Here is a 13402-nt window from a genome sequence, read left to right on the forward strand (position 1 = left end):
AGTCATTCCAGGTGCTTGGACAGGTTTTCTTCCCTTCTGGGATGAGAGAACGACCAACTTCTTTCTTAGGCATAGGAGAACATTTTCAGCTTGGAAGGGAGGAAGATGCCCATGACTTCCTGTGCTGTACTGTCAATGCCATGCAGAGAGCTTGTCTGAGTGCCAGCAGCGAGTAAGCACAAGCAAATGACCCTTAGAAAGTTCTCAGCCCTTTGGACTGCTTGATGGGCTCCCATCAAGGAAAACCTAAAGCAAGGGCTTTGAGGCAAAGCAAAATTCTTGGAGGAGATCATGCTCTGTCTTACCACTTGTTTGCAGCTTGGACATCTCTTCTCAGTCTACTACCATTGTCCATCAAATATTTGGGGGCTTTCTGAGATCCAGAGGTACGTTTCCACAAATATTGCTCTCCTAACCATTGCCTGTGCCCTTCTGTCTGCCTGTGCCTGACACTTGGTCCTGGGACTGCTGGGCCAGGTAAAACCCGTGTAAATGGGCAATGTCAGTCAGCTCCCCATGGCTCAGCATTTGGATTTTTCCTTCCAGTCACCTGCTTCAGCTGCAAAGCCGTTTCTGATTCCTACGAGGCCTTCCTGGATGTCCCTTTGGATATCAAAGTAAGAGGCTTTGCAATTGTGCTTCAAGACATCCCCAGGCCCCTGTAGCTTTGCAGAGTCAACACATGGAGGCTACAAGACATGTAGTCTATGAAAATGTAGACTGTGAACAGAAGAGATCTTGGTGGTGGGTGGGAAGGGAAATGGGGGGTGTCCTCCCGCAGAGGCCACGGCACTGGTCTCTCTGGAGGTGCTGTCTCTAAGCTGAAGAAGCAGCATTATTCTCTCTGCAGCCTTGATACATCCTCATCCTTGTTCCCTTGGCCCTCCTAAACACCTGTCTGGCTCCCAGGCTGATGGGTTGGATTGTTTGCACCACTGATGGCCCTGCACACTGTCATTAGTTGAACTGAGCTGTGGGACAGGGAGGCAGCTCCTGATGGCTCCAGGAGCCCCTGGGACACAGGGAAATGTTCAGCATCACACTCTCCTTCTGCCTCCCTCTGAACACTGCTTGCAGGTTCCTGGTGGGTCTCTTCAGCATCAGCTACAGAGGTCTTCTTGTGAACTCCTGGGAAATGCTTGGGTGAGGGCATTTCCCACAGCTCAGCGCATTCATTTCTCACTCCTCCAGGCAGCCTCGTCCCTCACTGGAGCTCTGGAGGACTTTGTGACTCCCGAGCACCTGGATGGTGAAAACTGCTTTAAATGCAGCAAGTAAGATGATTACTAAGAACATATGAACATCAGGTCCTGTGGGAGGGGGCTGCATGTCACTGGGGAGAAGGCATCTTCTCATGGAGGTTTAGTGCACACAAATGAGATGCAGCTTTTTTTAAATGTGGCAGTGAGTAGCTTAGGATAGCAAAAGCTGTGTGAGACAGGGAAGGTTGCCTGGCCACCTTGTGGGAGGATTGGGTGCATTCAGCACTGGGCTCTGTGCTTTGTTTCAAGGTGTAAGGAGAATGTTGCCGCCTCCAAGAGGTTCACAATCCATTGTGCACCCAAGGTTCTCACGGTGTGTCTGAAAAGGTTTGACTGTTTCAGCGGCAGGAAGATCAGCAAGGTGTGTACACAGCTGGTGTGCAGCTTTCTCTTCCTGCAGCAGATTTCCTGGAGCAGTATGCTTGTCACAAGCCACTGGTGTTGGCTTAGTCGTGTTCCCTTCTGGGGAGAGAAGAATTCCCTTGGGAGGACAGGCAAGCGCTCTTCTCCAGCAGAGCTGCTTTGGCCAAGAACAGTTTCCTGCCAGCCAAACTTGATGAAAAACCAGCTGTTGATGAGCCCCAAAGATGTATTTACACACCTGTGGCCCCTGGACTTGGCAGACTATTTCATGTCCCAGATCAGGATCACTTCTGAGCCCCGTCGGTGTCTCTGTAGGTTGTGCAGTACCCCGAGTACTTGGATCTTCGCCCATACATGTCTCAGGCAGATGGAGAACCCCTCCATTACTCCTTATACGCCGTCCTGGTGCACAGTGGGGTCACCTGCCATGGAGGACACTATTTCTGCTACACAAAGGTCAAGAGCAACTTCCTTTCTTCCTTTCCACTGGGGAAAAATGTGGGCTGGGGAAGATAAACTTCCCCATCAGCGTTACTGACAGCCAAGGTTTTGGGCAGAAGGTCTCCTTAGGGGCTGGGCTGGGTTTGTTTTGACCTACTCTTTGTTTGGTAGTTTTCTGCCTGTGTTTTTGGAGAGAAAGCATGCAGAGATCCTTGCCTTTTTTTTTACAGGCCAGCAACGGCCTGTGGTACCAGATGGATGATGAGTCTGTGGAGCTTCGTTGCATTGCCACAGCTCTCAGGCAGCAAGCCTACCTGCTGTTTTATACCAGGTAATAGCCAGCATTCAGATGTTGTTCAGAAGATGTTTCCTTTTCCCTGTTTATTGTTTTGCTTCTCCCACTCCTGAGTGCTTTCCTCACTGAATGCAATTGCTACCTGCAGCATTCAGTGCTGTAAAATCTGTCCTAGCCCATATCTGTCCTTCAGGCTGCTGCCCTGATGTAAGCTGCTACTTGTCTGCTTTCTGATGCTGGACTTATGTAGAGAAGAGGGAGAGAACTTAAAGGGGCTGGCCAGGAAAGATGGGGAGGGACTCTTTATCAGGGAGCGTTGGCCAGGATGAAGGGTATCAGTTTTCAGCTGAGCCAGGGCAGGTTTCCATTAGATATTAGGAAGAAATGCTTCAGTTGAAGGGTGGTGAGGCCCTGGCACAGGCTGCCAAAAGAAGCTGGGGTGCCCCGGGCCTGGAAGTGTTCAAGGCCAGGTTGGCCAGGGCTTGGAGAACCCTGCTCTGCTGTAGGGTATTCCTGCCCGTGACAGGGGGGTGGAACAAAATGAGCTTTAAGGTCCCTTCTAAGCCAAACAAGTGTGTGGATTTCTGAAATGGAGGCTGTAGAAGGTCTAAAGATGAGGTTTTGCTGGGATAGGAGCAGGCTGGTTGGGAAGACTGGGTGGGGAGCTGCATTTTCTCTTAGTGGCCTTGGTTAAGTCTTCTCTTTGTCATAGAAACCTGTCCAAGAAAATGACGGAAGCCCAGAGGAGGCTGCAACAACAGCCCAAACCAGAGATCACTCTTTTTTTCTGCAGATGCTCTGATGAGAAAATTGGAGAAAGGGCTTCTTCCTCGCTGGCACCACCATATGGCCCTTCCTTCCTCAGGCAGGGGGCAGCCAGCAGCAAGGTGGCTTCTGTTGGACCCCAGGGTTTGCCTGGTAGGACTAAGGTAACTCTGGGGAGGTGCTCAGGGCACCAGAAGAGTGGCTGATTTCTTTCTAGGATCTCAGCATTTCTCCTTTTGCCTGCCACACTGCAGCATTCCTCACAGCCACAATGCTGCTTCCTCTCAAACCATGCCACCTGGTGCCATCCTATTTGTGTGCCTTTGGCCCTCTGGCCTTGGCAGCCCTCCAGTGAAATGTCCCCTGCCAGAACTTGTGGGGGTTCCCCAGTGACTCCGGTCCTTTCAGGAGAAAAGGGCAGGAACTCTCCCCAGCTCTCTTTGCAGGCCGTGGCGCTGGGCGTGGAAGAGAGCGGCAGGAAGCAGGCCCGGAGCAGATCCCCGCTGTGGGGCAGGAATGTGCACAGCTCGTTTGTGGGCAGCACGGACTGGGAGCACTCTGCAGGGAGGAGAACTGGCCCTCCAAGCTGTGGCCGTGCTGCCAGGGATGGTGCAGCTTCAGGGCCTTCCAACAGGAGGTTCCAGGGGGCTGCTGCCCCCAGGGCTGCTCAGGAGCAAACCCAGCTGAGGCAGAGAGAGATGAGCGGATCCGTGCGGGGGGGCTACGACCTCTGCAGCCGCTTTGTGCGACACTCAGACTGCGAGCCCTCAGCAAGGAACAGGAAGAGGCAGAGAACAAGTTCTCCACGTTGGGACCAAAGCCCCAGTGCAGTTCCAGGGCCCTCCAACAGCAGCTTGAAGCAGGCTCCCGTGCTCAGGGCTGCTCGGGAGCAAAGCCGACCAAGAGAGCAGAGAAGATTCCCACGGCGGGGCTGCGATGAGCGCAGCCGCTGTGTGCAGGGCACAGAGCACCAGCCCTCCCTGAGCAAGAGGAAGAGGGGGAGAAGTCCTCCACACTGTGACGAAGCCCCAGTGGATAATGCACTTCCAGGGCCCTCCAACAGCAGCTTCAGGCAGCCTCCCGTGCTCAGGGCTGGTCAGCAGCAAACCCAACCAAGGCGGACAGAGCGGAGAAGATCCTCACGGCGGGGCTACAGTGGCCGCAGACGGTTTGTGCAGGGCACAGAGCACCAGCCTTCGCTGAAGAAGAGGAGGGTTTCCATGCCCCAGAGATTGACATCAGACAAGTGCTCAGGGCACTCGGGGAGGTTGTGGCCCTGGCTGAAGCAGAAGGCAAGATTGGCACTGCATTTTTTAGCAAAGGTGTCCTTGTTTTCTCAGACTCACACGCCTTCTCAGACATGAGGGAACAACTTATTTAACTGGAAGACGACGCTAATGATAGACTAAATGGCTTTAGTTAGAATTCTTTATTCCACAGTGTAGATGGTTAGAGCTGCTAATATAGTAGAGTGTTTGGAAGCAATAGTGAAGCAATTCTATTAAAGCTAGAAAAATAAATATTAAGTAGAGACCCTTGCCAATATTAATAAATATTAAGTAGAGACCCTGGACAAGTCTCTTTTTTCTCACGGCGAAACCTTGCTGGGTGTCCCCCCTCAGGGGAGGAATCTCCACACACACTCGGAGAAGGGGGGTGTTAGAAGTCTGTCCCATTTTATAGTCTAAAGGGGTGGACTGTCAGCCAGGGGCTGCTCGGGGAGCTGGGCCAGCTGGAGCAGGATGCTCTGCCTAAGCAGGGCTACAGCAGCTCCAAGTGTGGCTTGTTTACACTTTAGCAGTAACAGCTTGAGCAAGGAGGGTCTCCTGATTTTAGTGTTAAAGAGTGCTGAGCCCAGCTTGACCAAACTGTCCTACCCACCACTGTCACTGAAAACATCAGGATCAATCAAGCTCTCTACTACTACTTTTACTATTAGAAAGCAGGCATGACTTTCTTACAGGGCTCCTCTAAACATGCACACACTCTTTCAAAACTTTGCACTATTTATACGTTTTAGCAAAGAAATGAATGTTCATTGGCTCTAAATTGCATCATGCTCTTCATTAATTAGTTTTCTCTTCTATTGGTTATTGACTTCTTGCTTCTCTTGCTAATTAGTCCCCATTTTCAGTCTTTTTCTTCTCTTTTTCCCAGATAGAGAGGTATTGTGGTTTAAAGCCAGGTGGAAATTAAGCACCCCGCAGCTGCTTGCTCAACCACCTCTTCTTCTCCCCTCACTGGTGGAATGGGGAGGAGATTTGAAGTCAAAGTTGTATGTTGAATTAAGAACTGCTTAGTAATTGAAAAGAAAGTGAAATGCAACAATAGCTTAAGAATGATAATGAAAAGGAAGCAAACAAGTGATGCACAATGCAATTGCACACCAGCTGCTGACTGATGCCAGAGCCTCCTTGCCCAGCTCCCTTCTAGGCAGCTCCTCCCAGTTTATACAGCAGGCAGGATGTTGTGTGATGTGGGACATGCCTTTGGTCAGCTCAGGTCACCTGTCCCAGCTGAGCTTCCTCCCAGGTTCTTTTGTGAACCTCCTCACTGGCAGAGCAGAAGAGAAGGAAAAAAAAATTCCTTGCCTTAGGATAAACATGGCAGCAGAACCCAAAACTTGAGTGTGTTCTCAACACCATTCTCATTCCGAATCCAAAGCACAGCACTGGAACAGCTACTGAGAAGAAATTAACTCTAGCCTAGCTGAAGCCAGGACAATGGGATTAGGGTACAATTGCTGAATTGTCTGTCTCTTGATCTCAGGGTTCTGCAAAATGGGCTTGTGGTTCATAAATTCCTTGTGTCCAGCTTCAGCAATGTATCTCTCTTTCTCCACGCGCCAATTTCCTGATTGTTTTTTCCGAGGAAAACCCAGCCCTGTTGAACTCAAAGCCTTTTGAGCGTTCTCTAAGCTTTTATCCCGTTGAAACCTTTGATTTCCTCCGCTTCTCCGGGCACCAATTCCCTGCTTTTTGCGAGGAAAACCCAGCCCCGTTGAACTCAAAAGCTTGGGAGCACTCTTTAAAAAACTTCAACCCCGTTTTTTAGCTCTGCCCCGATTCTGTTGGAGCCAGCCACCCTGAGTGGGAATCTGGCTTGTGGTGGTTCTCAAGCCCCACATGTCCTCCCTGGATGGGGGAGAAAGTCCTTGCCAGGAGTAAGAGATGAAGGGCACTTTTGGTTCTTCTCAGTCTCCAGGTTGTTTGTTGTATCTTATCAGTAACTTACATGCTGCCCAATAGCATGAAGCAGAGCAAGTACCAAAAGAAAAAATGCAGGCAACTCAAGGCCTTTGTAAAGAGAAACCACCCAGTTGTCACTAAGAATGTCCATTCTTTGGACTGTTCTACCAATGCCTAATGAACTGTCCGTTCATGTAGCCTGTGCTGTGGCATTTCCTGACCAATCATTCAGTGCTCCCAACACTGCAGAAAATGGAGTAGGTGAAGAAGAAGGAAGAGAGCTGAAAAAGCACAGGGATCCTCCATTTTGCCTTCATCCACTTACCATACTAATAAACCTCAAAGTTTAAATTTTTCACCCTGGGACAAACTATATCTTGTACTATCATCTAACTCACACCCTTGTCGATTCTAATTCATCCCAAAGCCTTGGCAGCTCTCCCCATGGACAAAGGAGTGTTTCCCTGGGGGGATGGATCCCTCAGGATAGGCAGAGAAACACTCCCTGCACTTTGGGTTCCAACATGGCCAAAGCTGTGTCTGATCAAAACCTAAGCAAGCCTGGAGGAAGGAGTAAATGTCAAGCTGCTAAAAACCTGCCCAGGAGAGACAGCAGCTGGGTGGGGGCAGCCAGCCAAGGTTCAGCCAGTGCAGCCTCTGAAGGGTCCCTTTGGTGGTGCCAGTGCAGGGTCAGGCCGTGGGTGTGCCTTGAGGGCAGATCAAATTCACTGGAAATGAACCTTGGGTGCTTTGCTGCACGAGTGTCACAGGCACAGGACTGTGCCTGGGAGGAGTGGAACAGAAATGCCCAGCACCCTGTGCACCACACAAAACTGTGAGCAGGCCTGGGCCAGCTCTCGGGGGCCTTTACTCGTTAGTCTTGGCAGGCTTTTACTGACTACATTTTACTGATGCCAGCAGATGAGCAGCTCTTCATCAGCAGCACAGGGGAGTCCTGGTGACTTCCACCTGTGAGAGGAGCCATGTGGATTCTTGTGTGCCTGGCAACCATGTGGTTCTACGGTCTCAAGGGGACCCATAGCTGTGTGGCCCCGTGTCACAGAGGGGCAGAGATGTGGCACCTCTGCAGTGATTGTGACCTCCCCTGCCCAGTGCTTGGTGTCCTGAAAGCAGGCTGGCCTTCAGGACAGCTCGGCTCTTCCTCTGCTGCTCGTGTGCCTGTCTTTGAAACAAATTGGTTGTTTACTGTCCTCCTCACCTTTCATCCTCCCAAAGGTGATCATGATTTGACTCTTGGGATAGATCACAGAGGAAGGAGATATGGGATAAAAGTCTAGGCCGCTTTATACCTTGCTAGCTGTAGGCTGAGCTGTTCCACCTTTATAGGCTGACCAGCTATGGGCTAGGGTAGAGTTCCTATTTGCTGATTCTTGTTTCTCTCCTATAGCCTAGGCTAGGTAAGTAGGGGGTGAGTGTAGTCTGAGGGGCTGGGCTCAGCCTAGAGTCAAGCCAAAAAGCCCACCTTGAGTGCTGCAGGAGGGAGCGAGACAGGAAAAGGAGAGCAGCAAAGGCAGGAGTTAAATGAGTGGCTGAAAGCTGGTCACTCCTGCATAGGAGGTGGGAAAGGCAGAGAGCTCTGCTGCTGCTGCAGTGCCAGGAGAGCAGCAGCAGGGCCTCTTCAGAGAAGGTACCATGTACTGGAGCACTTCAAAAGGACCTTTGAAGCTGCTGTGAACTGGGGCTCTGGCACTGCTCCTAAGGGTGTGAGCCTGCAGCTCGGCAGCAGCACGAGCACCTCTGAACCACTTGATGGCATTTGCTGTTCTATAGGTTGTGTTTCTTTGCAGTTTTCCCACTTTTGGTGAGCTCCAGTGATTTATTTGCAATCAGGTGGTGGGATTGACACTGATCTCTGGCCTGACGACCTTGGTCATCCAGAGCTTTGTCCTCTGTTCCTGAGAGAGGCAATGGCCACAACAGGGAACAATTCCTGTGAGTATCAGCTTCAGCAGCGTGTTTGCACTTTCTGAATCCCCACAGACAGCTGACATGGCTGGTGGTCAGATCCCAGAATGATGTGCTCCCAATCTAGAGGGAACTCTGGGATGTTTGCTGAGAGCAGCCAGACTGAGCCGGGGGATTTTGGACTTTATGATTAGTCACAGGAAAACACCTTTTGTCTCTCTTTTGCCACTATGTCCAAGACTTTGAACCATCATTGCTCATAGGATGCTCTGGCATCCTTTGAGTTACCTTCTCAAGTTACCTTACTTGTGTTCAGTACTTGCTTGTTTTCAAGAAGTTACAATCAGGAAAAGGGCAAGCTTGACCTGATAGTGCAGTCTACAGCTGTAGTGAGAAAGGAAGGTAGCCTGAGGCCAAGAAATCAGATCTGGGTTTGTTGGACTCTTGGCAAAGTAAGCAGGGGGCCAGACTTTTGCAAGCCAGTAAATTTCAATGGCAGTGCCAGGCTTGCCCTGCTACTGAGTTGAAGGTTTGACCTGGTTGTCCTGAGAGCTCCAAGTTGAAAAATGCTTTTGTTCTTCATCTCATCTCTTTTGCAATGGAATTTCTCTGCAGTCACTGCTGAGGGAATGGCTCCTCCACAAAGGATCCTCTTTCCACCGGAGAAGATTTGCATGGTCTGGCAGCAGAGACAGAGTGCTGGAGCAGGACTCTTAAACGTGGGCAACACGTGCTTCCTCAATGCTGTGCTGCAGTGCTTGACCTACACCCCCCCACTGGCCAACTACCTGCTCTCCCGAGAGCACAGCCAGGCCTGTGAGTGCTTTTAGGAACATCTCCTTGCCAATCTAATAATTAAATCCCAAAGATTCCCGGAATCTGGAATTTGATTGAGGAGAAGAGCAGCCCTTTTTCAGCCCCATGAGTTGAGGTTCTTTGAACACTCAAGCCTAGAAGGCACTTGTCCTATGCAGCTGTCGTACTCTTCATGAAGGCACCTCTTTGTAGCTGCAGCTCTCTATTCCTGCAAGTTAAACCCTCTTGGCTTATTGCCCAGAAAACTTCTGTCAGTTTAGCATCCCTCTTGAGAACATTTTCTGCAGGCTAAAATGCCCTGGGATGGTTGGGGCATTGGGAGGAGTGGAGTATTGCACTGGAGTGGGAGTGGAAGAGGAGGAGTATCCCAGTGCTGTGGGTATTTTGCTAACCTGAGGACCTTGCCTCCTTCTCTCTTCAGGTCGGCAGCAAGGTTTCTGCATGATGTGCATCATGGAAACACATGTTACCAAGGTCTTGCATTCCCCTGTCAATGCCATCCTGCCTCTGGCTGTCCTCAGGGTGTTCAGATGTAAGTCATTCCAGGTGCTTGGACAGGTTTTCTTCCCTTCTGGGATGAGAGAACGACCAACTTCTTTCTTAGGCATAGGAGAACATTTTCAGCTTGGAAGGGAGGAAGATGCCCATGACTTCCTGTGCTGTACTGTCAATGCCATGCAGAGAGCTTGTCTGAGTGCCAGCAGCGAGTAAGCACAAGCAAATGACCCTTAGAAAGTTCTCAGCCCTTTGGACTGCTTGATGGGCTCCCATCAAGGAAAACCTAAAGCAAGGGCTTTGAGGCAAAGCAAAATTCTTGGAGGAGATCATGCTCTGTCTTACCACTTGTTTGCAGCTTGGACATCTCTTCTCAGTCTACTACCATTGTCCATCAAATATTTGGGGGCTTTCTGAGATCCAGAGGTACGTTTCCACAAATATTGCTCTCCTAACCATTGCCTGTGCCCTTCTGTCTGCCTGTGCCTGACACTTGGTCCTGGGACTGCTGGGCCAGGTAAAACCCGTGTAAATGGGCAATGTCAGTCAGCTCCCCATGGCTCAGCATTTGGATTTTTCCTTCCAGTCACCTGCTTCAGCTGCAAAGCCGTTTCTGATTCCTACGAGGCCTTCCTGGATGTCCCTTTGGATATCAAAGTAAGAGGCTTTGCAATTGTGCTTCAAGACATCCCCAGGCCCCTGTAGCTTTGCAGAGTCAACACATGGAGGCTACAAGACATGTAGTCTATGAAAATGTAGACTGTGAACAGAAGAGATCTTGGTGGTGGGTGGGAAGGGAAATGGGTGGTGTCCTCCCGCAGAGGCCACGGCACTGGTCTCTCTGGAGGTGCTGTCTCTAAGCTCAAGAAGCAGCATTATTCTCTCTGCAGCCTTGATACATCCTCATCCTTCTTCCCTTGGCCCTCCTAAACACCTGTCTGGCTCCCAGGCTGATGGGTTGGATTGTTTGCACCACTGATGGCCCTGCACACTGTCATTAGTTGAACTGAGCTGTGGGACAGGGAGGCAGCTCCTGATGGCTCCAGGAGCCCCTGGGACACAGGGAAATGTTCAGCATCACACTCTCCTTCTGCCTCCCTCTGAACACTGCTTGCAGGTTCCTGGTGGGTCTCTTCAGCATCAGCTGCAGAGGTCTTCTTGTGAACTCCTGGGAAATGCTTGGGTGAGGGCATTTCCCACAGCTCAGTGCATTCATTTCTCACTCCTCCAGGCAGCCTCGTCCCTCACTGGAGCTCTGGAGGACTTTGTGACTCCCGAGCACCTGGATGGTGAAAACTGCTTTAAATGCAGCAAGTAAGATGATTACTAAGAACATATGAACATCAGGTCCTGTGGGAGGGGGCTGCATGTCACTGGGGAGAAGGCATCTTCTCATGAAGGTTTAGTGCACACAAATGAGATGCAGCTTTTTTTAAATGTGGCAGTGAGTAGCTTAGGATAGCAAAAGCTGTGTGAGACAGGGAAGGTTGCCTGGCCACCTGGTGGGAGGATTGGGTGCATTCAGCACTGGGCTCTGTGCTTTGTTTCAAGGTGTAAGGAGAATGTTGCCGCCTCCAAGAGGTTCACAATCCATTGTGCACCCAAGGTTCTCACGGTGTGTCTGAAAAGGTTTGACTGTTTCAGCGGCAGGAAGATCAGCAAGGTGTGTACACAGCTGGTGTGCAGCTTTCTCTTCCTGCAGCAGATTTCCTGGAGCAGTATGCTTGTCACAAGCCACTGGTGTTGGCTTAGTCGTGTTCCCTTCTGGGGAGAGAAGAATTCCCTTGGGAGGACAGGCAAGCGCTCTTCTCCAGCAGAGCTGCTTTGGCCAAGAACAGTTTCCTGCCAGCCAAACTTGATGAAAAACCAGCTGTTGATGAGCCCCAAAGATGTATTTACACACCTGTGGCCCCTGGACTTGGCAGACTATTTCATGTCCCAGATCAGGATCACTTCTGAGCCCCGTCGGTGTCTCTGTAGGTTGTGCAGTACCCCGAGTACTTGGATCTTCGCCCATACATGTCTCAGGCAGATGGAGAACCCCTCCATTACTCCTTATACGCCGTCCTGGTGCACAGTGGGGTCACCTGCCATGGAGGACACTATTTCTGCTACACAAAGGTCAAGAGCAACTTCCTTTCTTCCTTTCCACTGGGGAAAAATGTGGGCTGGGGAAGATAAACTTCCCCATCAGCGTTACTGACAGCCAAGGTTTTGGGCAGAAGGTCTCCTTAGGGGCTGGGCTGGGTTTGTTTTGACCTACTCTTTGTTTGGTAGTTTTCTGCCTGTGTTTTTGGAGAGAAAGCATGCAGAGATCCTTGCCTTTTTTTTTACAGGCCAGCAACGGCCTGTGGTACCAGATGGATGATGAGTCTGTGGAGCTTCGTTGCATTGCCACAGCTCTCAGGCAGCAAGCCTACCTGCTGTTTTATACCAGGTAATAGCCAGCATTCAGATGTTGTTCAGAAGATGTTTCCTTTTCCCTGTTTCTTGTTTTGCTTCTCCCACTCCTGAGTGCTTTCCTCACTGAATGCAATTGCTACCTGCAGCATTCAGTGCTGTAAAATCTGTCCTAGCCCATATCTGTCCTTCAGGCTGCTGCCCTGATGTAAGCTGCTACTTGTCTGCTTTCTGATGCTGGACTTATGTAGAGAAGAGGGAGAGAACTTAAAGGGGCTGGCCAGGAAAGATGGGGAGGGACTCTTTATCAGGGAGCGTTGGCCAGGATGAAGGGTATCAGTTTTCAGCTGAGCCAGGGCAGGTTTCCATTAGATATTAGGAAGAAATGCTTCAGTTGAAGGGTGGTGAGGCCCTGGCACAGGCTGCCAAAAGAAGCTGGGGTGCCCCGGGCCTGGAAGTGTTCAAGGCCAGGTTGGCCAGGGCTTGGAGAACCCTGCTCTGCTGTAGGGTATTCCTGCCCGTGACAGGGGGGTGGAACAAAATGAGCTTTAAGGTCCCTTCTAAGCCAAACAAGTGTGTGGATTTCTGAAATGGAGGCTGTAGAAGGTCTAAAGATGAGGTTTTGCTGGGATAGGAGCAGGCTGGTTGGGAAGAGTGGGTGGGGAGCTGCATTTTCTCTTAGTGGCCTTGGTTAAGTCTTCTCTTTGTCATAGAAACCTGTCCAAGAAAATGACGGAAGCCCAGAGGAGGCTGCAACAACAGCCCAAACCAGAGATCACTCTTTTTTTCTGCAGATGCTCTGATGAGAAAATTGGAGAAAGGGCTTCTTCCTCGCTGGCACCACCATATGGCCCTTCCTTCCTCAGGCAGGGGGCAGCCAGCAGCAAGGTGGCTTCTGTTGGACCCCAGGGTTTGCCTGGTAGGACTAAGGTAACTCTGGGGAGGTGCTCAGGGCACCAGAAGAGCGGCTGATTTCTTTCTAGGATCTCAGCATTTCTCTTTTTGCCTGCCACACTGCAGCATTCCTCACAGCCACAATGCTGCTTCCTCTCAAACCATGCCACCTGGTGCCATCCTATTTGTGTGCCTTTGGCCCTCTGGCCTTGGCAGCCCTCCAGTGAAATGTCCCCTGCCAGAACTTGTGGGGGTTCCCCAGTGACTCCGGTCCTTTCAGGAGAAAAGGGCAGGAACTCTCCCCAGCTCTCTTTGCAGGCCGTGGCGCTGGGCGTGGAAGAGAGCGGCAGGAAGCAGGCCCGGAGCAGATCCCCGCTGTGGGGCAGGAATGTGCACAGCTCGTTTGTGGGCAGCACGGACTGGGAGCACTCTGCAGGGAGGAGAACTGGCCCTCCAAGCTGTGGCCGTGCTGCCAGGGATGGTGCAGCTTCAGGGCCTTCCAACAGGAGGTTCCAGGGGGCTGCTGCCCCCAGGGCTGCTCAGGAGCAAACCCAGCT

The sequence above is a fragment of the Aphelocoma coerulescens genome, chromosome 27, assembly GCF_041296385.1.
Source record: "Aphelocoma coerulescens isolate FSJ_1873_10779 chromosome 27, UR_Acoe_1.0, whole genome shotgun sequence".
Classification (NCBI taxonomy): domain Eukaryota; kingdom Metazoa; phylum Chordata; class Aves; order Passeriformes; family Corvidae; genus Aphelocoma; species Aphelocoma coerulescens.